At 42.5% G+C, this 21,088-nt stretch overlaps 43 non-coding genes across 43 annotated transcripts; 18 read left to right on the forward strand and 25 right to left on the reverse strand.

Annotated features, from left to right (window-relative positions):
• Nucleotides 1–289: 289 nt before the first annotated feature.
• On the reverse strand, nucleotides 290–362 carry Trnar-acg (transfer RNA arginine (anticodon ACG)). The gene has a single exon. It is a non-coding gene; the product is annotated as a tRNA-Arg (tRNA).
• A 611-nt stretch (nucleotides 363–973) lies between these two features.
• On the reverse strand, nucleotides 974–1,050 carry Trnar-acg (transfer RNA arginine (anticodon ACG)). Its single transcript has one exon. It is a non-coding gene; the product is annotated as a tRNA-Arg (tRNA).
• Nucleotides 1,051–1,662: 612 nt separating this feature from the next.
• Nucleotides 1,663–1,735, reverse strand: Trnar-acg (transfer RNA arginine (anticodon ACG)). The gene has a single exon. It is a non-coding gene; the product is annotated as a tRNA-Arg (tRNA).
• Nucleotides 1,736–2,347: 612 nt separating this feature from the next.
• On the reverse strand, nucleotides 2,348–2,420 carry Trnar-acg (transfer RNA arginine (anticodon ACG)). Its single transcript has one exon. It is a non-coding gene; the product is annotated as a tRNA-Arg (tRNA).
• Nucleotides 2,421–3,032: 612 nt separating this feature from the next.
• Trnar-acg (transfer RNA arginine (anticodon ACG)) lies at nucleotides 3,033–3,105 on the reverse strand. Its single transcript has one exon. It is a non-coding gene; the product is annotated as a tRNA-Arg (tRNA).
• Nucleotides 3,106–3,717: 612 nt separating this feature from the next.
• On the reverse strand, nucleotides 3,718–3,790 carry Trnar-acg (transfer RNA arginine (anticodon ACG)). Its single transcript has one exon. It is a non-coding gene; the product is annotated as a tRNA-Arg (tRNA).
• A 612-nt stretch (nucleotides 3,791–4,402) lies between these two features.
• Trnar-acg (transfer RNA arginine (anticodon ACG)) lies at nucleotides 4,403–4,475 on the reverse strand. Its single transcript has one exon. It is a non-coding gene; the product is annotated as a tRNA-Arg (tRNA).
• A 612-nt stretch (nucleotides 4,476–5,087) lies between these two features.
• Nucleotides 5,088–5,160, reverse strand: Trnar-acg (transfer RNA arginine (anticodon ACG)). Its single transcript has one exon. It is a non-coding gene; the product is annotated as a tRNA-Arg (tRNA).
• Nucleotides 5,161–6,457: 1,297 nt separating this feature from the next.
• Trnar-acg (transfer RNA arginine (anticodon ACG)) lies at nucleotides 6,458–6,530 on the reverse strand. Its single transcript has one exon. It is a non-coding gene; the product is annotated as a tRNA-Arg (tRNA).
• A 612-nt stretch (nucleotides 6,531–7,142) lies between these two features.
• Trnar-acg (transfer RNA arginine (anticodon ACG)) lies at nucleotides 7,143–7,215 on the reverse strand. The gene has a single exon. It is a non-coding gene; the product is annotated as a tRNA-Arg (tRNA).
• Nucleotides 7,216–7,827: 612 nt separating this feature from the next.
• Nucleotides 7,828–7,900, reverse strand: Trnar-acg (transfer RNA arginine (anticodon ACG)). Its single transcript has one exon. It is a non-coding gene; the product is annotated as a tRNA-Arg (tRNA).
• Nucleotides 7,901–8,512: 612 nt separating this feature from the next.
• On the reverse strand, nucleotides 8,513–8,585 carry Trnar-acg (transfer RNA arginine (anticodon ACG)). Its single transcript has one exon. It is a non-coding gene; the product is annotated as a tRNA-Arg (tRNA).
• Nucleotides 8,586–9,197: 612 nt separating this feature from the next.
• Nucleotides 9,198–9,270, reverse strand: Trnar-acg (transfer RNA arginine (anticodon ACG)). Its single transcript has one exon. It is a non-coding gene; the product is annotated as a tRNA-Arg (tRNA).
• A 612-nt stretch (nucleotides 9,271–9,882) lies between these two features.
• Trnar-acg (transfer RNA arginine (anticodon ACG)) lies at nucleotides 9,883–9,955 on the reverse strand. Its single transcript has one exon. It is a non-coding gene; the product is annotated as a tRNA-Arg (tRNA).
• Nucleotides 9,956–10,567: 612 nt separating this feature from the next.
• On the reverse strand, nucleotides 10,568–10,640 carry Trnar-acg (transfer RNA arginine (anticodon ACG)). The gene has a single exon. It is a non-coding gene; the product is annotated as a tRNA-Arg (tRNA).
• A 612-nt stretch (nucleotides 10,641–11,252) lies between these two features.
• On the reverse strand, nucleotides 11,253–11,325 carry Trnar-acg (transfer RNA arginine (anticodon ACG)). The gene has a single exon. It is a non-coding gene; the product is annotated as a tRNA-Arg (tRNA).
• Nucleotides 11,326–11,937: 612 nt separating this feature from the next.
• Trnar-acg (transfer RNA arginine (anticodon ACG)) lies at nucleotides 11,938–12,010 on the reverse strand. The gene has a single exon. It is a non-coding gene; the product is annotated as a tRNA-Arg (tRNA).
• A 612-nt stretch (nucleotides 12,011–12,622) lies between these two features.
• Trnar-acg (transfer RNA arginine (anticodon ACG)) lies at nucleotides 12,623–12,695 on the reverse strand. Its single transcript has one exon. It is a non-coding gene; the product is annotated as a tRNA-Arg (tRNA).
• Nucleotides 12,696–14,010: 1,315 nt separating this feature from the next.
• Trnam-cau (transfer RNA methionine (anticodon CAU)) lies at nucleotides 14,011–14,083 on the reverse strand. Its single transcript has one exon. It is a non-coding gene; the product is annotated as a tRNA-Met (tRNA).
• A 99-nt stretch (nucleotides 14,084–14,182) lies between these two features.
• Nucleotides 14,183–14,255, forward strand: Trnak-uuu (transfer RNA lysine (anticodon UUU)). The gene has a single exon. It is a non-coding gene; the product is annotated as a tRNA-Lys (tRNA).
• A 117-nt stretch (nucleotides 14,256–14,372) lies between these two features.
• Nucleotides 14,373–14,454, forward strand: Trnas-gcu (transfer RNA serine (anticodon GCU)). Its single transcript has one exon. It is a non-coding gene; the product is annotated as a tRNA-Ser (tRNA).
• A 112-nt stretch (nucleotides 14,455–14,566) lies between these two features.
• On the forward strand, nucleotides 14,567–14,638 carry Trnaq-uug (transfer RNA glutamine (anticodon UUG)). Its single transcript has one exon. It is a non-coding gene; the product is annotated as a tRNA-Gln (tRNA).
• A 506-nt stretch (nucleotides 14,639–15,144) lies between these two features.
• Trnam-cau (transfer RNA methionine (anticodon CAU)) lies at nucleotides 15,145–15,217 on the reverse strand. The gene has a single exon. It is a non-coding gene; the product is annotated as a tRNA-Met (tRNA).
• A 99-nt stretch (nucleotides 15,218–15,316) lies between these two features.
• Trnak-uuu (transfer RNA lysine (anticodon UUU)) lies at nucleotides 15,317–15,389 on the forward strand. The gene has a single exon. It is a non-coding gene; the product is annotated as a tRNA-Lys (tRNA).
• Nucleotides 15,390–15,506: 117 nt separating this feature from the next.
• On the forward strand, nucleotides 15,507–15,588 carry Trnas-gcu (transfer RNA serine (anticodon GCU)). The gene has a single exon. It is a non-coding gene; the product is annotated as a tRNA-Ser (tRNA).
• Nucleotides 15,589–15,700: 112 nt separating this feature from the next.
• Trnaq-cug (transfer RNA glutamine (anticodon CUG)) lies at nucleotides 15,701–15,772 on the forward strand. The gene has a single exon. It is a non-coding gene; the product is annotated as a tRNA-Gln (tRNA).
• Nucleotides 15,773–16,279: 507 nt separating this feature from the next.
• Trnam-cau (transfer RNA methionine (anticodon CAU)) lies at nucleotides 16,280–16,352 on the reverse strand. Its single transcript has one exon. It is a non-coding gene; the product is annotated as a tRNA-Met (tRNA).
• Nucleotides 16,353–16,451: 99 nt separating this feature from the next.
• On the forward strand, nucleotides 16,452–16,524 carry Trnak-uuu (transfer RNA lysine (anticodon UUU)). Its single transcript has one exon. It is a non-coding gene; the product is annotated as a tRNA-Lys (tRNA).
• Nucleotides 16,525–16,641: 117 nt separating this feature from the next.
• Nucleotides 16,642–16,723, forward strand: Trnas-gcu (transfer RNA serine (anticodon GCU)). Its single transcript has one exon. It is a non-coding gene; the product is annotated as a tRNA-Ser (tRNA).
• Nucleotides 16,724–16,835: 112 nt separating this feature from the next.
• Nucleotides 16,836–16,907, forward strand: Trnaq-cug (transfer RNA glutamine (anticodon CUG)). Its single transcript has one exon. It is a non-coding gene; the product is annotated as a tRNA-Gln (tRNA).
• Nucleotides 16,908–17,412: 505 nt separating this feature from the next.
• Trnam-cau (transfer RNA methionine (anticodon CAU)) lies at nucleotides 17,413–17,485 on the reverse strand. The gene has a single exon. It is a non-coding gene; the product is annotated as a tRNA-Met (tRNA).
• Nucleotides 17,486–17,584: 99 nt separating this feature from the next.
• Trnak-uuu (transfer RNA lysine (anticodon UUU)) lies at nucleotides 17,585–17,657 on the forward strand. Its single transcript has one exon. It is a non-coding gene; the product is annotated as a tRNA-Lys (tRNA).
• Nucleotides 17,658–17,774: 117 nt separating this feature from the next.
• Nucleotides 17,775–17,856, forward strand: Trnas-gcu (transfer RNA serine (anticodon GCU)). Its single transcript has one exon. It is a non-coding gene; the product is annotated as a tRNA-Ser (tRNA).
• Nucleotides 17,857–18,547: 691 nt separating this feature from the next.
• Nucleotides 18,548–18,620, reverse strand: Trnam-cau (transfer RNA methionine (anticodon CAU)). Its single transcript has one exon. It is a non-coding gene; the product is annotated as a tRNA-Met (tRNA).
• A 99-nt stretch (nucleotides 18,621–18,719) lies between these two features.
• On the forward strand, nucleotides 18,720–18,792 carry Trnak-uuu (transfer RNA lysine (anticodon UUU)). The gene has a single exon. It is a non-coding gene; the product is annotated as a tRNA-Lys (tRNA).
• A 117-nt stretch (nucleotides 18,793–18,909) lies between these two features.
• On the forward strand, nucleotides 18,910–18,991 carry Trnas-gcu (transfer RNA serine (anticodon GCU)). Its single transcript has one exon. It is a non-coding gene; the product is annotated as a tRNA-Ser (tRNA).
• Nucleotides 18,992–19,103: 112 nt separating this feature from the next.
• On the forward strand, nucleotides 19,104–19,175 carry Trnaq-cug (transfer RNA glutamine (anticodon CUG)). The gene has a single exon. It is a non-coding gene; the product is annotated as a tRNA-Gln (tRNA).
• A 511-nt stretch (nucleotides 19,176–19,686) lies between these two features.
• Nucleotides 19,687–19,759, reverse strand: Trnam-cau (transfer RNA methionine (anticodon CAU)). Its single transcript has one exon. It is a non-coding gene; the product is annotated as a tRNA-Met (tRNA).
• Nucleotides 19,760–19,858: 99 nt separating this feature from the next.
• On the forward strand, nucleotides 19,859–19,931 carry Trnak-uuu (transfer RNA lysine (anticodon UUU)). Its single transcript has one exon. It is a non-coding gene; the product is annotated as a tRNA-Lys (tRNA).
• Nucleotides 19,932–20,048: 117 nt separating this feature from the next.
• Trnas-gcu (transfer RNA serine (anticodon GCU)) lies at nucleotides 20,049–20,130 on the forward strand. Its single transcript has one exon. It is a non-coding gene; the product is annotated as a tRNA-Ser (tRNA).
• Nucleotides 20,131–20,241: 111 nt separating this feature from the next.
• On the forward strand, nucleotides 20,242–20,313 carry Trnaq-uug (transfer RNA glutamine (anticodon UUG)). The gene has a single exon. It is a non-coding gene; the product is annotated as a tRNA-Gln (tRNA).
• Nucleotides 20,314–20,822: 509 nt separating this feature from the next.
• Trnam-cau (transfer RNA methionine (anticodon CAU)) lies at nucleotides 20,823–20,895 on the reverse strand. Its single transcript has one exon. It is a non-coding gene; the product is annotated as a tRNA-Met (tRNA).
• A 99-nt stretch (nucleotides 20,896–20,994) lies between these two features.
• Nucleotides 20,995–21,067, forward strand: Trnak-uuu (transfer RNA lysine (anticodon UUU)). The gene has a single exon. It is a non-coding gene; the product is annotated as a tRNA-Lys (tRNA).
• The last annotated feature ends 21 nt before the right edge of the window (nucleotides 21,068–21,088 follow it).

Below are 21,088 nucleotides of genomic sequence, written 5' to 3' on the forward strand. Positions count from 1 at the left end.
GTAAGTGAAGTATTGTAGAAAAGACCACGCTTCGTCATCCGTTAAGACATCCCAAAGGTTTCTTTCTGTACAAACTCCACACATTCCCATTTTGCAGCAATCTCCACTAAGCTAGTCTCCCACTTTGCGAAACGTTGCTGTATTGGCCTTAAATATGGATTGAGACAAAAGCTACCGACGTCAGGCCACTTGACTGCTGGCACGACCTCTAAGACCACACCATCACTCCAGTTAAACACGGCTTCAAAAACCATTATCAATCAATGTTCTTTACGTTTCACGTTTTCAATGAACCTGCCAGGGATCGAACCTGGAATCTCCTGATCCGTAGTCAGGCGCGTTATCCATTGCGCCACAAATCCACTGGCGAATGATGAGTGACTAGTTAAGAAACTTAACCAAGGGCCACAACAGGTGTTTAACAAATGGATAAGAAATTTATTTCCCCAATTCGTTTAAGCAAATTACTTGTGTTCTGAATGTTACTTTACCCAAAGTGAGACTGGCAGACCGAAGGGAGATTCTTTTTACTTAACATACACTTATGAACACCGTACCGTGATGGTAGGATTCAGCGACCTGGCAAGGCTTGCAGGGTTCTTTAGTGGAAATGTTTTGTACGATACTCCATTCAGTGAACCAAATTCCTTCCTCGAAATAGAAGGGATGCCTCCAGTCATTGCGGTAAGTGAAGTATTGTAGAAAAGACCACGCTTCGTCATCCGTTAAGACATCCCAAAGGTTTCTTTCTGTACAAACTCCACACATTCCCATTTTGCAGCAATCTCCACTAAGCTAGTCTCCCACTTTGCGAAACGTTGCTGTATTGGCCTTAAATATGGATTGAGACAAAAGCTACCGACGTCAGGCCACTTGACTGCTGGCACGACCTCTAAGACCACACCATCACTCCAGTTAAACACGGCTTCAAAAACCATTATCAATCAATGTTCTTTACGTTTCACGTTTTCAATGAACGAGCCTGCCAGGAATCGAACCTGGAATCTCCTGATCCGTAGTCAGGCGCGTTATCCATTGCGCCACACATCCACAGGCGAATGATGAGTGACTAGTTAAGAAACTTAACCAAGGGCCACAACAGGTGTTTAACAAATGGATAAGAAATTTATTTCCCCAATTCGTTTAAGCAAATTACTTGTGTTCTGAATGTTACTTTACCCAAAGTGAGACTGGCAGACCGAAGGGAGATTCTTTTTACTTAACATACACTTATGAACACCGTCACCGTGATGGTAGGATTCAGCGACCTGGCAAGGCTTGCAGGGTTCTTTAGTGGAAATGTTTTGTACGATACTCCATTCAGTGAACCAAATTCCTTCCTCGAAATAGAAGGGATGCCTCCAGTCATTGCGGTAAGTGAAGTATTGTAGAAAAGACCACGCTTCGTCATCCGTTAAGACATCCCAAAGGTTTCTTTCTGTACAAACTCCACACATTCCCATTTTGCAGCAATCTCCACTAAGCTAGTCTCCCACTTTGCGAAACGTTGCTGTATTGGCCTTAAATATGGATTGAGACAAAAGCTACCGACGTCAGGCCACTTGACTGCTGGCACGACCTCTAAGACCACACCATCACTCCAGTTAAACACGGCTTCAAAAACCATTATCAATCAATGTTCTTTACGTTTCACGTTTTCAATGAACGTGCCAGGAGTCGAACCTGGAATCTCCTGATCCGTAGTCAGGCGCGTTATCCATTGCGCCACAAATCCACTGGCGAATGATGAGTGACTAGTTAAGAAACTTAACCAAGGGCCACAACAGGTGTTTAACAAATGGATAAGAAATTTATTTCCCCAATTCGTTTAAGCAAATTACTTGTGTTCTGAATGTTACTTTACCCAAAGTGAGACTGGCAGACCGAAGGGAGATTCTTTTTACTTAACATACACTTATGAACACCGTCACCGTGATGGTAGGATTCAGCGACCTGGCAAGGCTTGCAGGGTTCTTTAGTGGAAATGTTTTGTACGATACTCCATTCAGTGAACCAAATTCCTTCCTCGAAATAGAAGGGATGCCTCCAGTCATTGCGGTAAGTGAAGTATTGTAGAAAAGACCACGCTTCGTCATCCGTTAAGACATCCCAAAGGTTTCTTTCTGTACAAACTCCACACATTCCCATTTTGCAGCAATCTCCACTAAGCTAGTCTCCCACTTTGCGAAACGTTGCTGTATTGGCCTTAAATATGGATTGAGACAAAAGCTACCGACGTCAGGCCACTTGACTGCTGGCACGACCTCTAAGACCACACCATCACTCCAGTTAAACACGGCTTCAAAAACCATTATCAATCAATGTTCTTTACGTTTCACGTTTTCAATGAGCCTGCCAGGAGTCGAACCTGGAATCTCCTGATCCGTAGTCAGGCGCGTTATCCATTGCGCCACAAATCCACTGGCGAATGATGAGTGACTAGTTAAGAAACTTAACCAAGGGCCACAACAGGTGTTTAACAAATGGATAAGAAATTTATTTCCCCAATTCGTTTAAGCAAATTACTTGTGTTCTGAATGTTACTTTACCCAAAGTGAGACTGGCAGACCGAAGGGAGATTCTTTTTACTTAACATACACTTATGAACACCGTCACCGTGATGGTAGGATTCAGCGACCTGGCAAGGCTTGCAGGGTTCTTTAGTGGAAATGTTTTGTACGATACTCCATTCAGTGAACCAAATTCCTTCCTCGAAATAGAAGGGATGCCTCCAGTCATTGCGGTAAGTGAAGTATTGTAGAAAAGACCACGCTTCGTCATCCGTTAAGACATCCCAAAGGTTTCTTTCTGTACAAACTCCACACATTCCCATTTTGCAGCAATCTCCACTAAGCTAGTCTCCCACTTTGCGAAACGTTGCTGTATTGGCCTTAAATATGGATTGAGACAAAAGCTACCGACGTCAGGCCACTTGACTGCTGGCACGACCTCTAAGACCACACCATCACTCCAGTTAAACACGGCTTCAAAAACCATTATCAATCAATGTTCTTTACGTTTCACGTTTTCAATGAACCTGCCAGGGATCGAACCTGGAATCTCCTGATCCGTAGTCAGGCGCGTTATCCATTGCGCCACAAATCCACTGGCGAATGATGAGTGACTAGTTAAGAAACTTAACCAAGGGCCACAACAGGTGTTTAACAAATGGATAAGAAATTTATTTCCCCAATTCGTTTAAGCAAATTACTTGTGTTCTGAATGTTACTTTACCCAAAGTGAGACTGGCAGACCGAAGGGAGATTCTTTTTACTTAACATACACTTATGAACACCGTCACCGTGATGGTAGGATTCAGCGACCTGGCAAGGCTTGCAGGGTTCTTTAGTGGAAATGTTTTGTACGATACTCCATTCAGTGAACCAAATTCCTTCCTCGAAATAGAAGGGATGCCTCCAGTCATTGCGGTAAGTGAAGTATTGTAGAAAAGACCACGCTTCGTCATCCGTTAAGACATCCCAAAGGTTTCTTTCTGTACAAACTCCACACATTCCCATTTTGCAGCAATCTCCACTAAGCTAGTCTCCCACTTTGCGAAACGTTGCTGTATTGGCCTTAAATATGGATTGAGACAAAAGCTACCGACGTCAGGCCACTTGACTGCTGGCACGACCTCTAAGACCACACCATCACTCCAGTTAAACACGGCTTCAAAAACCATTATCAATCAATGTTCTTTACGTTTCACGTTTTCAATGAACCTGCCAGGGATCGAACCTGGAATCTCCTGATCCGTAGTCAGGCGCGTTATCCATTGCGCCACAAATCCACTGGCGAATGATGAGTGACTAGTTAAGAAACTTAACCAAGGGCCACAACAGGTGTTTAACAAATGGATAAGAAATTTATTTCCCCAATTCGTTTAAGCAAATTACTTGTGTTCTGAATGTTACTTTACCCAAAGTGAGACTGGCAGACCGAAGGGAGATTCTTTTTACTTAACATACACTTATGAACACCGTCACCGTGATGGTAGGATTCAGCGACCTGGCAAGGCTTGCAGGGTTCTTTAGTGGAAATGTTTTGTACGATACTCCATTCAGTGAACCAAATTCCTTCCTCGAAATAGAAGGGATGCCTCCAGTCATTGCGGTAAGTGAAGTATTGTAGAAAAGACCACGCTTCGTCATCCGTTAAGACATCCCAAAGGTTTCTTTCTGTACAAACTCCACACATTCCCATTTTGCAGCAATCTCCACTAAGCTAGTCTCCCACTTTGCGAAACGTTGCTGTATTGGCCTTAAATATGGATTGAGACAAAAGCTACCGACGTCAGGCCACTTGACTGCTGGCACGACCTCTAAGACCACACCATCACTCCAGTTAAACACGGCTTCAAAAACCATTATCAATCAATGTTCTTTACGTTTCACGTTTTCAATGAACCTGCCAGGGATCGAACCTGGAATCTCCTGATCCGTAGTCAGGCGCGTTATCCATTGCGCCACACATCCACTGGCGAATGATGAGTGACTAGTTAAGAAACTTAACCAAGGGCCACAACAGGTGTTTAACAAATGGATAAGAAATTTATTTCCCCAATTCGTTTAAGCAAATTACTTGTGTTCTGAATGTTACTTTACCCAAAGTGAGACTGGCAGACCGAAGGGAGATTCTTTTTACTTAACATACACTTATGAACACCGTCACCGTGATGGTAGGATTCAGCGACCTGGCAAGGCTTGCAGGGTTCTTTAGTGGAAATGTTTTGTACGATACTCCATTCAGTGAACCAAATTCCTTCCTCGAAATAGAAGGGATGCCTCCAGTCATTGCGGTAAGTGAAGTATTGTAGAAAAGACCACGCTTCGTCATCCGTTAAGACATCCCAAAGGTTTCTTTCTGTACAAACTCCACACATTCCCATTTTGCAGCAATCTCCACTAAGCTAGTCTCCCACTTTGCGAAACGTTGCTGTATTGGCCTTAAATATGGATTGAGACAAAAGCTACCGACGTCAGGCCACTTGACTGCTGGCACGACCTCTAAGACCACACCATCACTCCAGTTAAACACGGCTTCAAAAACCATTATCAATCAATGTTCTTTACGTTTCACGTTTTCAATGAGCCTGCCAGGAGTCGAACCTGGAATCTCCTGATCCGTAGTCAGGCGCGTTATCCATTGCGCCACAAATCCACTGGCGAATGATGAGTGACTAGTTAAGAAACTTAACCAAGGGCCACAACAGGTGTTTAACAAATGGATAAGAAATTTATTTCCCCAATTCGTTTAAGCAAATTACTTGTGTTCTGAATGTTACTTTACCCAAAGTGAGACTGGCAGACCGAAGGGAGATTCTTTTTACTTAACATACACTTATGAACACCGTCACCGTGATGGTAGGATTCAGCGACCTGGCAAGGCTTGCAGGGTTCTTTAGTGGAAATGTTTTGTACGATACTCCATTCAGTGAACCAAATTCCTTCCTCGAAATAGAAGGGATGCCTCCAGTCATTGCGGTAAGTGAAGTATTGTAGAAAAGACCACGCTTCGTCATCCGTTAAGACATCCCAAAGGTTTCTTTCTGTACAAACTCCACACATTCCCATTTTGCAGCAATCTCCACTAAGCTAGTCTCCCACTTTGCGAAACGTTGCTGTATTGGCCTTAAATATGGATTGAGACAAAAGCTACCGACGTCAGGCCACTTGACTGCTGGCACGACCTCTAAGACCACACCATCACTCCAGTTAAACACGGCTTCAAAAACCATTATCAATCAATGTTCTTTACGTTTCACGTTTTCAATGAACCTGCCAGGAGTCGAACCTGGAATCTCTTGGTCCGTAGTCAGGCGCGTTATCCATTGCGCCACACATCCACTGGCGAATGATGAGTGACTAGTTAAGAAACTTAACCAAGGGCCACAACAGGTGTTTAACAAATGGATAAGAAATTTATTTCCCCAATTCGTTTAAGCAAATTACTTGTGTTCTGAATGTTACTTTACCCAAAGTGAGACTGGCAGACCGAAGGGAGATTCTTTTTACTTAACATACACTTATGAACACCGTCACCGTGATGGTAGGATTCAGCGACCTGGCAAGGCTTGCAGGGTTCTTTAGTGGAAATGTTTTGTACGATACTCCATTCAGTGAACCAAATTCCTTCCTCGAAATAGAAGGGATGCCTCCAGTCATTGCGGTAAGTGAAGTATTGTAGAAAAGACCACGCTTCGTCATCCGTTAAGACATCCCAAAGGTTTCTTTCTGTACAAACTCCACACATTCCCATTTTGCAGCAATCTCCACTAAGCTAGTCTCCCACTTTGCGAAACGTTGCTGTATTGGCCTTAAATATGGATTGAGACAAAAGCTACCGACGTCAGGCCACTTGACTGCTGGCACGACCTCTAAGACCACACCATCACTCCAGTTAAACACGGCTTCAAAAACCATTATCAATCAATGTTCTTTACGTTTCACGTTTTCAATGAACCTGCCAGGAGTCGAACCTGGAATCTCCTGATCCGTAGTCAGGCGCGTTATCCATTGCGCCACACATCCACTGGCGAATGATGAGTGACTAGTTAAGAAACTTAACCAAGGGCCACAACAGGTGTTTAACAAATGGATAAGAAATTTATTTCCCCAATTCGTTTAAGCAAATTACTTGTGTTCTGAATGTTACTTTACCCAAAGTGAGACTGGCAGACCGAAGGGAGATTCTTTTTACTTAACATACACTTATGAACACCGTCACCGTGATGGTAGGATTCAGCGACCTGGCAAGGCTTGCAGGGTTCTTTAGTGGAAATGTTTTGTACGATACTCCATTCAGTGAACCAAATTCCTTCCTCGAAATAGAAGGGATGCCTCCAGTCATTGCGGTAAGTGAAGTATTGTAGAAAAGACCACGCTTCGTCATCCGTTAAGACATCCCAAAGGTTTCTTTCTGTACAAACTCCACACATTCCCATTTTGCAGCAATCTCCACTAAGCTAGTCTCCCACTTTGCGAAACGTTGCTGTATTGGCCTTAAATATGGATTGAGACAAAAGCTACCGACGTCAGGCCACTTGACTGCTGGCACGACCTCTAAGACCACACCATCACTCCAGTTAAACACGGCTTCAAAAACCATTATCAATCAATGTTCTTTACGTTTCACGTTTTCAATGAACCTGCCAGGAGTCGAACCTGGAATCTCCTGATCCGTAGTCAGGCGCGTTATCCATTGCGCCACACATCCACTGGCGAATGATGAGTGACTAGTTAAGAAACTTAACCAAGGGCCACAACAGGTGTTTAACAAATGGATAAGAAATTTATTTCCCCAATTCGTTTAAGCAAATTACTTGTGTTCTGAATGTTACTTTACCCAAAGTGAGACTGGCAGACCGAAGGGAGATTCTTTTTACTTAACATACACTTATGAACACCGTCACCGTGATGGTAGGATTCAGCGACCTGGCAAGGCTTGCAGGGTTCTTTAGTGGAAATGTTTTGTACGATACTCCATTCAGTGAACCAAATTCCTTCCTCGAAATAGAAGGGATGCCTCCAGTCATTGCGGTAAGTGAAGTATTGTAGAAAAGACCACGCTTCGTCATCCGTTAAGACATCCCAAAGGTTTCTTTCTGTACAAACTCCACACATTCCCATTTTGCAGCAATCTCCACTAAGCTAGTCTCCCACTTTGCGAAACGTTGCTGTATTGGCCTTAAATATGGATTGAGACAAAAGCTACCGACGTCAGGCCACTTGACTGCTGGCACGACCTCTAAGACCACACCATCACTCCAGTTAAACACGGCTTCAAAAACCATTATCAATCAATGTTCTTTACGTTTCACGTTTTCAATGAACCTGCCAGGGATCGAACCTGGAATCTCCTGATCCGTAGTCAGGCGCGTTATCCATTGCGCCACACATCCACTGGCGAATGATGAGTGACTAGTTAAGAAACTTAACCAAGGGCCACAACAGGTGTTTAACAAATGGATAAGAAATTTATTTCCCCAATTCGTTTAAGCAAATTACTTGTGTTCTGAATGTTACTTTACCCAAAGTGAGACTGGCAGACCGAAGGGAGATTCTTTTTACTTAACATACACTTATGAACACCGTCACCGTGATGGTAGGATTCAGCGACCTGGCAAGGCTTGCAGGGTTCTTTAGTGGAAATGTTTTGTACGATACTCCATTCAGTGAACCAAATTCCTTCCTCGAAATAGAAGGGATGCCTCCAGTCATTGCGGTAAGTGAAGTATTGTAGAAAAGACCACGCTTCGTCATCCGTTAAGACATCCCAAAGGTTTCTTTCTGTACAAACTCCACACATTCCCATTTTGCAGCAATCTCCACTAAGCTAGTCTCCCACTTTGCGAAACGTTGCTGTATTGGCCTTAAATATGGATTGAGACAAAAGCTACCGACGTCAGGCCACTTGACTGCTGGCACGACCTCTAAGACCACACCATCACTCCAGTTAAACACGGCTTCAAAAACCATTATCAATCAATGTTCTTTACGTTTCACGTTTTCAATGAACGTGCCAGGGATCGAACCTGGAATCTCCTGATCCGTAGTCAGGCGCGTTATCCATTGCGCCACACATCCACTGGCGAATGATGAGTGACTAGTTAAGAAACTTAACCAAGGGCCACAACAGGTGTTTAACAAATGGATAAGAAATTTATTTCCCCAATTCGTTTAAGCAAATTACTTGTGTTCTGAATGTTACTTTACCCAAAGTGAGACTGGCAGACCGAAGGGAGATTCTTTTTACTTAACATACACTTATGAACACCGTCACCGTGATGGTAGGATTCAGCGACCTGGCAAGGCTTGCAGGGTTCTTTAGTGGAAATGTTTTGTACGATACTCCATTCAGTGAACCAAATTCCTTCCTCGAAATAGAAGGGATGCCTCCAGTCATTGCGGTAAGTGAAGTATTGTAGAAAAGACCACGCTTCGTCATCCGTTAAGACATCCCAAAGGTTTCTTTCTGTACAAACTCCACACATTCCCATTTTGCAGCAATCTCCACTAAGCTAGTCTCCCACTTTGCGAAACGTTGCTGTATTGGCCTTAAATATGGATTGAGACAAAAGCTACCGACGTCAGGCCACTTGACTGCTGGCACGACCTCTAAGACCACACCATCACTCCAGTTAAACACGGCTTCAAAAACCATTATCAATCAATGTTCTTTACGTTTCACGTTTTCAATGAGCCTGCCAGGAGTCGAACCTGGAATCTCCTGATCCGTAGTCAGGCGCGTTATCCATTGCGCCACAAATCCACTGGCGAATGATGAGTGACTAGTTAAGAAACTTAACCAAGGGCCACAACAGGTGTTTAACAAATGGATAAGAAATTTATTTCCCCAATTCGTTTAAGCAAATTACTTGTGTTCTGAATGTTACTTTACCCAAAGTGAGACTGGCAGACCGAAGGGAGATTCTTTTTACTTAACATACACTTATGAACACCGTCACCGTGATGGTAGGATTCAGCGACCTGGCAAGGCTTGCAGGGTTCTTTAGTGGAAATGTTTTGTACGATACTCCATTCAGTGAACCAAATTCCTTCCTCGAAATAGAAGGGATGCCTCCAGTCATTGCGGTAAGTGAAGTATTGTAGAAAAGACCACGCTTCGTCATCCGTTAAGACATCCCAAAGGTTTCTTTCTGTACAAACTCCACACATTCCCATTTTGCAGCAATCTCCACTAAGCTAGTCTCCCACTTTGCGAAACGTTGCTGTATTGGCCTTAAATATGGATTGAGACAAAAGCTACCGACGTCAGGCCACTTGACTGCTGGCACGACCTCTAAGACCACACCATCACTCCAGTTAAACACGGCTTCAAAAACCATTATCAATCAATGTTCTTTACGTTTCACGTTTTCAATGAACCTGCCAGGAGTCGAACCTGGAATCTCCTGATCCGTAGTCAGGCGCGTTATCCATTGCGCCACACATCCACTGGCGAATGATGAGTGACTAGTTAAGAAACTTAACCAAGGGCCACAACAGGTGTTTAACAAATGGATAAGAAATTTATTTCCCCAATTCGTTTAAGCAAATTACTTGTGTTCTGAATGTTACTTTACCCAAAGTGAGACTGGCAGACCGAAGGGAGATTCTTTTTACTTAACATACACTTATGAACACCGTCACCGTGATGGTAGGATTCAGCGACCTGGCAAGGCTTGCAGGGTTCTTTAGTGGAAATGTTTTGTACGATACTCCATTCAGTGAACCAAATTCCTTCCTCGAAATAGAAGGGATGCCTCCAGTCATTGCGGTAAGTGAAGTATTGTAGAAAAGACCACGCTTCGTCATCCGTTAAGACATCCCAAAGGTTTCTTTCTGTACAAACTCCACACATTCCCATTTTGCAGCAATCTCCACTAAGCTAGTCTCCCACTTTGCGAAACGTTGCTGTATTGGCCTTAAATATGGATTGAGACAAAAGCTACCGACGTCAGGCCACTTGACTGCTGGCACGACCTCTAAGACCACACCATCACTCCAGTTAAACACGGCTTCAAAAACCATTATCAATCAATGTTCTTTACGTTTCACGTTTTCAATGAACCTGCCAGGGATCGAACCTGGAATCTCCTGATCCGTAGTCAGGCGCGTTATCCATTGCGCCACAAATCCACTGGCGAATGATGAGTGACTAGTTAAGAAACTTAACCAAGGGCCACAACAGGTGTTTAACAAATGGATAAGAAATTTATTTCCCCAATTCGTTTAAGCAAATTACTTGTGTTCTGAATGTTACTTTACCCAAAGTGAGACTGGCAGACCGAAGGGAGATTCTTTTTACTTAACATACACTTATGAACACCGTCACCGTGATGGTAGGATTCAGCGACCTGGCAAGGCTTGCAGGGTTCTTTAGTGGAAATGTTTTGTACGATACTCCATTCAGTGAACCAAATTCCTTCCTCGAAATAGAAGGGATGCCTCCAGTCATTGCGGTAAGTGAAGTATTGTAGAAAAGACCACGCTTCGTCATCCGTTAAGACATCCCAAAGGTTTCTTTCTGTACAAACTCCACACATTCCCATTTTGCAGCAATCTCCACTAAGCTAGTCTCCCACTTTGCGAAACGTTGCTGTATTGGCCTTAAATATGGATTGAGACAAAAGCTACCGACGTCAGGCCACTTGACTGCTGGCACGACCTCTAAGACCACACCATCACTCCAGTTAAACACGGCTTCAAAAACCATTATCAATCAATGTTCTTTACGTTTCACGTTTTCAATGAACCTGCCAGGGATCGAACCTGGAATCTCCTGATCCGTAGTCAGGCGCGTTATCCATTGCGCCACACATCCACTGGCGAATGATGAGTGACTAGTTAAGAAACTTAACCAAGGGCCACAACAGGTGTTTAACAAATGGATAAGAAATTTATTTCCCCAATTCGTTTAAGCAAATTACTTGTGTTCTGAATGTTACTTTACCCAAAGTGAGACTGGCAGACCGAAGGGAGATTCTTTTTACTTAACATACACTTATGAACACCGTCACCGTGATGGTAGGATTCAGCGACCTGGCAAGGCTTGCAGGGTTCTTTAGTGGAAATGTTTTGTACGATACTCCATTCAGTGAACCAAATTCCTTCCTCGAAATAGAAGGGATGCCTCCAGTCATTGCGGTAAGTGAAGTATTGTAGAAAAGACCACGCTTCGTCATCCGTTAAGACATCCCAAAGGTTTCTTTCTGTACAAACTCCACACATTCCCATTTTGCAGCAATCTCCACTAAGCTAGTCTCCCACTTTGCGAAACGTTGCTGTATTGGCCTTAAATATGGATTGAGACAAAAGCTACCGACGTCAGGCCACTTGACTGCTGGCACGACCTCTAAGACCACACCATCACTCCAGTTAAACACGGCTTCAAAAACCATTATCAATCAATGTTCTTTACGTTTCACGTTTTCAATGAACCTGCCAGGAGTCGAACCTGGAATCTCCTGATCCGTAGTCAGGCGCGTTATCCATTGCGCCACACATCCACTGGCGAATGATGAGTGACTAGTTAAGAAACTTAACCAAGGGCCACAACAGGTGTTTAACAAATGGATAAGAAATTTATTTCCCCAATTCGTTTAAGCAAATTACTTGTGTTCTGAATGTTACTTTACCCAAAGTGAGACTGGCAGACCGAAGGGAGATTCTTTTTACTTAACATACACTTATGAACACCGTCACCGTGATGGTAGGATTCAGCGACCTGGCAAGGCTTGCAGGGTTCTTTAGTGGAAATGTTTTGTACGATACTCCATTCAGTGAACCAAATTCCTTCCTCGAAATAGAAGGGATGCCTCCAGTCATTGCGGTAAGTGAAGTATTGTAGAAAAGACCACGCTTCGTCATCCGTTAAGACATCCCAAAGGTTTCTTTCTGTACAAACTCCACACATTCCCATTTTGCAGCAATCTCCACTAAGCTAGTCTCCCACTTTGCGAAACGTTGCTGTATTGGCCTTAAATATGGATTGAGACAAAAGCTACCGACGTCAGGCCACTTGACTGCTGGCACGACCTCTAAGACCACACCATCACTCCAGTTAAACACGGCTTCAAAAACCATTATCAATCAATGTTCTTTACGTTTCACGTTTTCAATGAACCTGCCAGGAGTCGAACCTGGAATCTCCTGATCCGTAGTCAGGCGCGTTATCCATTGCGCCACACATCCACTGGCGAATGATGAGTGACTAGTTAAGAAACTTAACCAAGGGCCACAACAGGTGTTTAACAAATGGATAAGAAATTTATTTCCCCAATTCGTTTAAGCAAATTACTTGTGTTCTGAATGTTACTTTACCCAAAGTGAGACTGGCAGACCGAAGGGAGATTCTTTTTACTTAACATACACTTATGAACACCGTCACCGTGATGGTAGGATTCAGCGACCTGGCAAGGCTTGCAGGGTTCTTTAGTGGAAATGTTTTGTACGATACTCCATTCAGTGAACCAAATTCCTTCCTCGAAATAGAAGGGATGCCTCCAGTCATTGCGGTAAGTGAAGTATTGTAGAAAAGACCACGCTTCGTCATCCGTTAAGACATCCCAAAGGTTTCTTTCTGTACAAACTCCACACATTCCCATTTTGCAGCAATCTCCACTAAGCTAGTCTCCCACTTTGCGAAACGTTGCTGTATTGGCCTTAAATATGGATTGAGACAAAAGCTACCGACGTCAGGCCACTTGACTGCTGGCACGACCTCTAAGACCACACCATCACTCCAGTTAAACACGGCTTCAAAAACCATTATCAATCAATGTTCTTTACGTTTCACGTTTTCTACGAGCCTGCCAGTAGTCGAACCTGGTCCTGATCCGTAGTCAGGCGCATTATCCATTGCGCCACAAATCCACTGGCGAATGATGAGTGACTAGTTAAGAAACTTAACCAAGGGCCACAACAGGTGTTTAACAAATGGATAAGAAATTTATTTCCCCAATTCGTTTAAGCAAATTACTTGTGTTCTGAATGTTACTTTACCCAAAGTGAGACTGGCAGACCACACCATCACTCCAGTTAAACAAAACAAAACAAAACAAAACAAAACAAAACAAAACAAAACAAAACAAAACAAAACAAAACAAAACAAAACAAAACAAAACAAAACAAAACAAAACAAAACAAAACAAAACAAAACAAAACAAAACAAAACAAAACAAAACAAAACAAAACAAAACAAAACAAAACAAAACAAAACAAAACAAAACAAAACAAAACAAAACAAAACAAAACAAAACAAAACAAAACAAAACAAAACAAAACAAAACAATACAAAACAAAACAAAAAAACAATACAAAACAAAACAAAACAAAACAAAACAAAACAAAACAAAACAAAACAAAACAAAACAAAACAAAACAAAACAAAACAAAACAAAACAAAACAAAACAAAACAAAACAAAACACAACAAAACAAAAAAACAAAACAAAACAAAACTAAACAAAACAAAACAAAACAAAACAAAACAAATCTTCTGCAGAAACTGCCCCGAGTGAGGTTCGAACTCACGACCTCGAGATTATGAGACTCGCGCGCTGCCTACTGCGCTATCGAGGCATTGTATTAATTAGAAAATTAATCATGTAAAACAGATCATTCTTTGGTAGGGTGCATTAAAGACACAAGTGAGGTTATCATGGCAGACACAATATGTAAGCCCGGTTAGCTCAGTCGGTAGAGCGCGGGACTTTTAATCCTGAGGTCGAGGGTTCAAGTCCCTCATCGGGCGACATGAAATCATATTCTATAATTCAAATATTGTGCATACATGCCCAATGCTGGGAATGTTTATTGAAAAAAGGCTTACGGTTCATTGTTACTCGAGTAAAATTGTAATCAGTTTGCAGACGAGGTGACCGAGCGGTTAAGGTGATGGACTGCTAATCCATTGTGCATTGCACGCGTGGGTTCGAATCCCATCTTCGTCGTGATCATTTAATCCTCCAATTGATACCGAAATTTATCGAATACTTACGAAATTATAATCGCAATAAAACCGTTGGTTTCTTCGTGAAACTTACAGGGTCGAACTTATATGACGGTTCCATGGTGTAATGGTTAGCACTTCAGACTTTGACTCTGACAATCTGAGTTCGATTCTCAGTAGAACCTGAGACAGTGAAGCCAACGACAAACATTTTTCAACACTACCCTTTTCGTAGAAGCCACTCTTGTGACAAACGCGTTTTTTTTTTCATTTCCACTGTGAAAGTTTTCAAGTGTATCGTAGAAACGTACCCCTTCTTTAAGTCAACGTTTGAACCATTTCTCCTGTGTCCTTGAGACTGGCTCTACCTTGAAAGCTAAAACATATTAACTGTTCTCCCCCCTTATTTTGTCGCCTGCTTCTTTTCCTCCCCGAATACTACTTTGATACACGGTTTGGAACACTAAGTAACAACCTATTTCTGTGGTTTAAGTTATGCTGTTTTCTTCTGAATCGGTTAACTTGTTTTACTCTGAGTGCAATTTCCCTAAGACGATTATCTCCCAGTGATCGGGCGGATCGATTTGGATTTGGTTCATGTTTGAATTAAAATTGAGAACGATGCGATCGAACACTGCCCTTGCAGTGCGAGTTGGATCTAAATGTTGGAACAAAAACCTAATGCAGAAACTGCCCCGAGTGAGGTTCGAACTCACGACCTCGAGATTATGAGACTCGCGCGCTGCCTACTGCGCTATCGAGGCATTGTATTAATTAGAAAATTAATCATGTAAAACAGATCATTCTTTGGTAGGGTGCAGTAAAGACACAAGTGAGGTTATCATGGCAGACACAATATGTAAGCCCGGTTAGCTCAGTCGGTAGAGCGCGGGACTTTTAATCCTGAGGTCGAGGGTTCAAGTCCCTCATCGGGCGACATGAAATCATATTCTATAATTCAAATATTGTGCATACATGCCCAATGCTGGGAATGTTTATTGAAAAAAGGCTTACGGTTCATTGTTACTCGAGTAAAATTGTAATCAGTTTGCGGACGAGGTGACCGAGCGGTTAAGGTGATGGACTGCTAATCCATTGTGCATTGCACGCGTGGGTTCGAATCCCATCTTCGTCGTGATCATTTAATCCTCCAATTGATACCGAAATTTATCGAATACTTACGAATTTATAATCGCAATAAAACCGTTGGTTTCTTCGTGAAACTTACAGGGTCGAACTTATATGACGGTTCCATGGTGTAATGGTTAGCACTTCAGACTCTGACTCTGACAATCTGAGTTCGATTCTCAGTAGGACCTGAGACAGTGAAGCCAACGACAAACATTTTTCAACACTACCCTTTTCGTAGAAGCCACTCTTGTGACAAACGCGTTTTTTTTTTTCATTTCCACTGTGAAAGTTTTCAAGTGTATCGTAGAAACGTACCCCTTCTTTAAGTCAACGTTTGAACCATTTCTCCTGTGTCCTTGAGACTGGCTCTACCTTGAAAGCTAAAACATATTAACTGTTCTCCCCCCTTATTTTGTCGCCTGCTTCTTTTCCTCCCCGAATACTACTTTGATACACGGTTTGGAACACTAAGTAACAACCTATTTCTGTGGTTTAAGTTATGCTGTTTTCTTCTGAATCGGTTAACTTGTTTTACTCTGAGTGCAATTTCCCTAAGACGATTATCTCCCAGTGATCGGGCGGATCGATTTGGATTTGGTTCATGTTTGAATTAAAATTGAGAACGATGCGATCGAACACTGCCCTTGCAGTGCGAGTTGGATCTAAATGTTGGAACAAAAACCTAATGCAGAAACTGCCCCGAGTGAGGTTCGAACTCACGACCTCGAGATTATGAGACTCGCGCGCTGCCTACTGCGCTATCGAGGCATTGTATTAATTAGAAAATTAATCATGTAAAACAGATCATTCTTTGGTAGGGTGCAGTAAAGACACAAGTGAGGTTATCATGGCAGACACAATATGTAAGCCCGGTTAGCTCAGTCGGTAGAGCGCGGGACTTTTAATCCTGAGGTCGAGGGTTCAAGTCCCTCATCGGGCGACATGAAATCATATTCTATAATTCAAATATTGTGCATACATGCCCAATGCTGGGAATGTTTATTGAAAAAAGGCTTACGGTTCATTGTTACTCGAGTAAAATTGTAATCAGTTTGTGGACGAGGTGACCGAGCGGTTAAGGTGATGGACTGCTAATCCATTGTGCATTGCACGCGTGGGTTCGAATCCCATCTTCGTCGTGATCATTTAATCCTCCAATTGATACCGAAATTTATCGAATACTTACGAAATTATAATCGCAATAAAACCGTTGGTTTCTTCGTGAAACTTACAGGGTCGAACTTATATGACGGTTCCATGGTGTAATGGTTAGCACTTCAGACTCTGACTCTGACAATCTGAGTTCGATTCTCAGTAGGACCTGAGACAGTGAAGCCAACGACAAACATTTTTCAACACTACCCTTTTCGTAGAAGCCACTCTTGTGACAAACGCGTTTTTTTTTTCATTTCCACTGTGAAAGTTTTCAAGTGTATCGTAGAAACGTACCCCTTCTTTAAGTCAACGTTTGAACCATTTCTCCTGTGTCCTTGAGACTGGCTCTACCTTGAAAGCTAAAACATATTAACTGTTCTCCCCCTTATTTTGTCGCCTGCTTCTTTTCCTCCCCGAATACTACTTTGATACACGGTTTGGAACACTAAGTAACAACCTATTTCTGTGGTTTAAGTTATGCTGTTTTCTTCTGAATCGGTTAACTTGTTTTACTCTGAGTGCAATTTCCCTAAGACGATTATCTCCCAGTGATCGGGCGGATCGATTTGGATTTGGTTCATGTTTGAATTAAAATTGAGAACGATGCGATCGAACACTGCCCTTGCAGTGCGAGTTGGATCTAAATGTTGGAACAAAAACCTAATGCAGAAACTGCCCCGAGTGAGGTTCGAACTCACGACCTCGAGATTATGAGACTCGCGCGCTGCCTACTGCGCTATCGAGGCATTGTATTAATTAGAAAATTAATCATGTAAAACAGATCATTCTTTGGTAGGGTGCAGTAAAGACACAAGTGAGGTTATCATGGCAGACACAATATGTAAGCCCGGTTAGCTCAGTCGGTAGAGCGCGGGACTTTTAATCCTGAGGTCGAGGGTTCAAGTCCCTCATCGGGCGACATGAAATCATATTCTATAATTCAAATATTGTGCATACATGCCCAATGCTGGGAATGTTTATTGAAAAAAGGCTTACGGTTCATTGTTACTCGAGTAAAATTGTAATCAGTTTCTGGACGAGGTGACCGAGCGGTTAAGGTGATGGACTGCTAATCCATTGTGCATTGCACGCGTGGGTTCGAATCCCATCTTCGTCGTAATCATGTAATCCTCCAATTGATACCGAAATTTATCGAATACTTACGAAATTATAATCGCAATAAAACCGTTGGTTTCTTCGTGAAACTTACAGGGTCGAACTTATATGACGGTTCCATGGTGTAATGGTTAGCACTTCAGACTTTGACACTGACAATCTGAGTTCGATTCTCAGTAGAACCTGAGACAGTGAAGCCAACGACAAACATTTTTCAACACTACCCTTTTCGTAGAAGCCACTCTTGTGACAAACGCGTTTTTTTTTTTCATTTCCACTGTGAAAGTTTTCAAGTGTATCGTAGAAACGTACCCCTTCTTTAAGTCAACGTTTGAACCATTTCTCCTGTGTCCTTGAGACTGGCTCTACCTTGAAAGCTAAAACATATTAACTGTTCTCCCCCCTTATTTTGTCGCCTGCTTCTTTTCCTCCCCGAATACTACTTTGATACACGGTTTGGAACACTAAGTAACAACCTATTTCTGTGGTTTAAGTTATGCTGTTTTCTTCTGAATCGGTTAACTTGTTTTACTCTGAGTGCAATTTCCCTAAGACGATTATCTCCCAGTGATCGGGCGGATCGATTTGGATTTGGTTCATGTTTGAATTAAAATTGAGAACGATGCGATCGAACACTGCCCTTGCAGTGCGAGTTGGATCTAAATGTTGGAACAAAAACCTAATGCAGAAACTGCCCCGAGTGAGGTTCGAACTCACGACCTCGAGATTATGAGACTCGCGCGCTGCCTACTGCGCTATCGAGGCATTGTATTAATTAGAAAATTAATCATGTAAAACAGATCATTCTTTGGTAGGGTGCAGTAAAGACACAAGTGAGGTTATCATGGCAGACACAATATATAAGCCCGGTTAGCTCAGTCGGTTGAGCGCGGGACTTTTAATCCTGAGGTCAAGGGTTCAAGTCCCTTATCGGGCGACATGAAATCATATTCTATAATTCAAATATTGTGCATACATGCCCAATGCTGGGAATGTTTATTGAAAAAAGGCTTACGGTTCATTGTTACTCGAGTAAAATTGTAATCAGTTTGCGGACGAGGTGACCGAGCGGTTAAGGTGATGGACTGCTAATCCATTGTGCATTGCACGCGTGGGTTCGAATCCCATCTTCGTCGTGATCATTTAATCCTCCAATTGATACCGAAATTTATCGAATACTTACGAAATTATAATCGCAATAAAACCGTTGGTTTCTTCGTGAAACTTACAGGGTCGAACTTATATGACGGTTCCATGGTGTAATGGTTAGCACTTCAGACTCTGACTCTGACAATCTGAGTTCGATTCTCAGTAGGACCTGAGACAGTGAAGCCAACGACAAACATTTTTCAACACTACCCTTTTCGTAGAAGCCACTCTTGTGACAAACGCGTTTTTTTTTTTCATTTCCACTGTGAAAGTTTTCAAGTGTATCGTAGAAACGTACCCCTTCTTTAAGTCAACGTTTGAACCATTTCTCCTGTGTCCTTGAGACTGGCTCTACCTTGAAAGCTAAAACATATTAACTGTTCTCCCCCCTTATTTTGTCGCCTGCTTCTTTTCCTCCCCGAATACTACTTTGATACACGGTTTGGAACACTAAGTAACAACCTATTTCTGTGGTTTAAGTTATGCTGTTTTCTTCTGAATCGGTTAACTTGTTTTACTCTGAGTGCAATTTCCCTAAGACGATTATCTCCCAGTGATCGGGCGGATCGATTTGGATTTGGTTCATGTTTGAATTAAAATTGAGAACGATGCGATCGAACACTGCCCTTGCAGTGCGAGTTGGATCTATCTAAATGTTGGAACAAAAACCTAATGCAGAAACTGCCCCGAGTGAGGTTCGAACTCACGACCTCGAGATTATGAGACTCGCGCGCTGCCTACTGCGCTATCGAGGCATTGTATTAATTAGAAAATTAATCATGTAAAACAGATCATTCTTTGGTAGGGTGCAGTAAAGACACAAGTGAGGTTATCATGGCAGACACAATATGTAAGCCCGGTTAGCTCAGTCGGTAGAGCGCGGGACTTTTAATCCTGAGGTCGAGGGTTCAAGTCCCTCATCGGGCGACATGAAATCATATTCTATAATTCAAATATTGTGCATACATGCCCAATGCTGGGAATGTTTATTGAAAAAAGGCTTACGGTTCATTGTTACTCGAGTAAAATTGTAATCAGTTTGTGGACGAGGTGACCGAGCGGTTAAGGTGATGGACTGCTAATCCATTGTGCATTGCACGCGTGGGTTCGAATCCCATCTTCGTCGTAATCATGTAATCCTCCAATTGATACCGAAATTTATCGAATACTTACGAAATTATAATCGCAATAAAACCGTTGGTTTCTTCGTGAAACTTACAGGGTCGAACTTATATACGGTTCCATGGTGTAATGGTTAGCACTTCAGACTTTGACTCTGACAATCTGAGTTCGATTCTCAGTGGAACCTAATACAGTGAAGCCAACGACAAACATTTTTCAACACTACCCTTTTCGTAGAAGCCACTCTTGTGACAAACGCGTTTTTTTTTTTTTCATTTCCACTGTGAAAGTTTTCAAGTGTATCGTAGAAACGTACCCCTTCTTTAAGTCAACGTTTGAACCATTTCTCCTGTGTCCTTGAGACTGGCTCTACCTTGAAAGCTAAAACATATTAACTGTTCTCCCCCCTTATTTTGTCGCCTGCTTCTTTTCCTCCCCGAATACTACTTTGATACACGGTTTGGAACACTAAGTAACAACCTATTTCTGTGGTTTAAGTTATGCTGTTTTCTTCTGAATCGGTTAACTTGTTTTACTCTGAGTGCAATTTCCCTAAGACGATTATCTCCCAGTGATCGGGCGGATCGATTTGGATTTGGTTCATGTTTGAATTAAAATTGAGAACGATGCGATCGAACACTGCCCTTGCAGTGCGAGTTGGATCTAAATGTTGGAACAAAAACCTAATGCAGAAACTGCCCCGAGTGAGGTTCGAACTCACGACCTCGAGATTATGAGACTCGCGCGCTGCCTACTGCGCTATCGAGGCATTGTATTAATTAGAAAATTAATCATGTAAAACAGATCATTCTTTGGTAGGGTGCAGTAAAGACACAAGTGAGGTTATCATGGCAGACACAATATGTAAGCCCGGTTAGCTCAGTCGGTAGAGCGCGGGACTTTTAATCCTGAGGTCGAGGGTTCAAGTCCCTCATCGGGCGACATGAAATCATATTCTATAA

Source organism: Daphnia carinata, chromosome 2, assembly GCF_022539665.2.
Source record: "Daphnia carinata strain CSIRO-1 chromosome 2, CSIRO_AGI_Dcar_HiC_V3, whole genome shotgun sequence".
Classification (NCBI taxonomy): Eukaryota; Metazoa; Arthropoda; class Branchiopoda; order Diplostraca; family Daphniidae; genus Daphnia; species Daphnia carinata.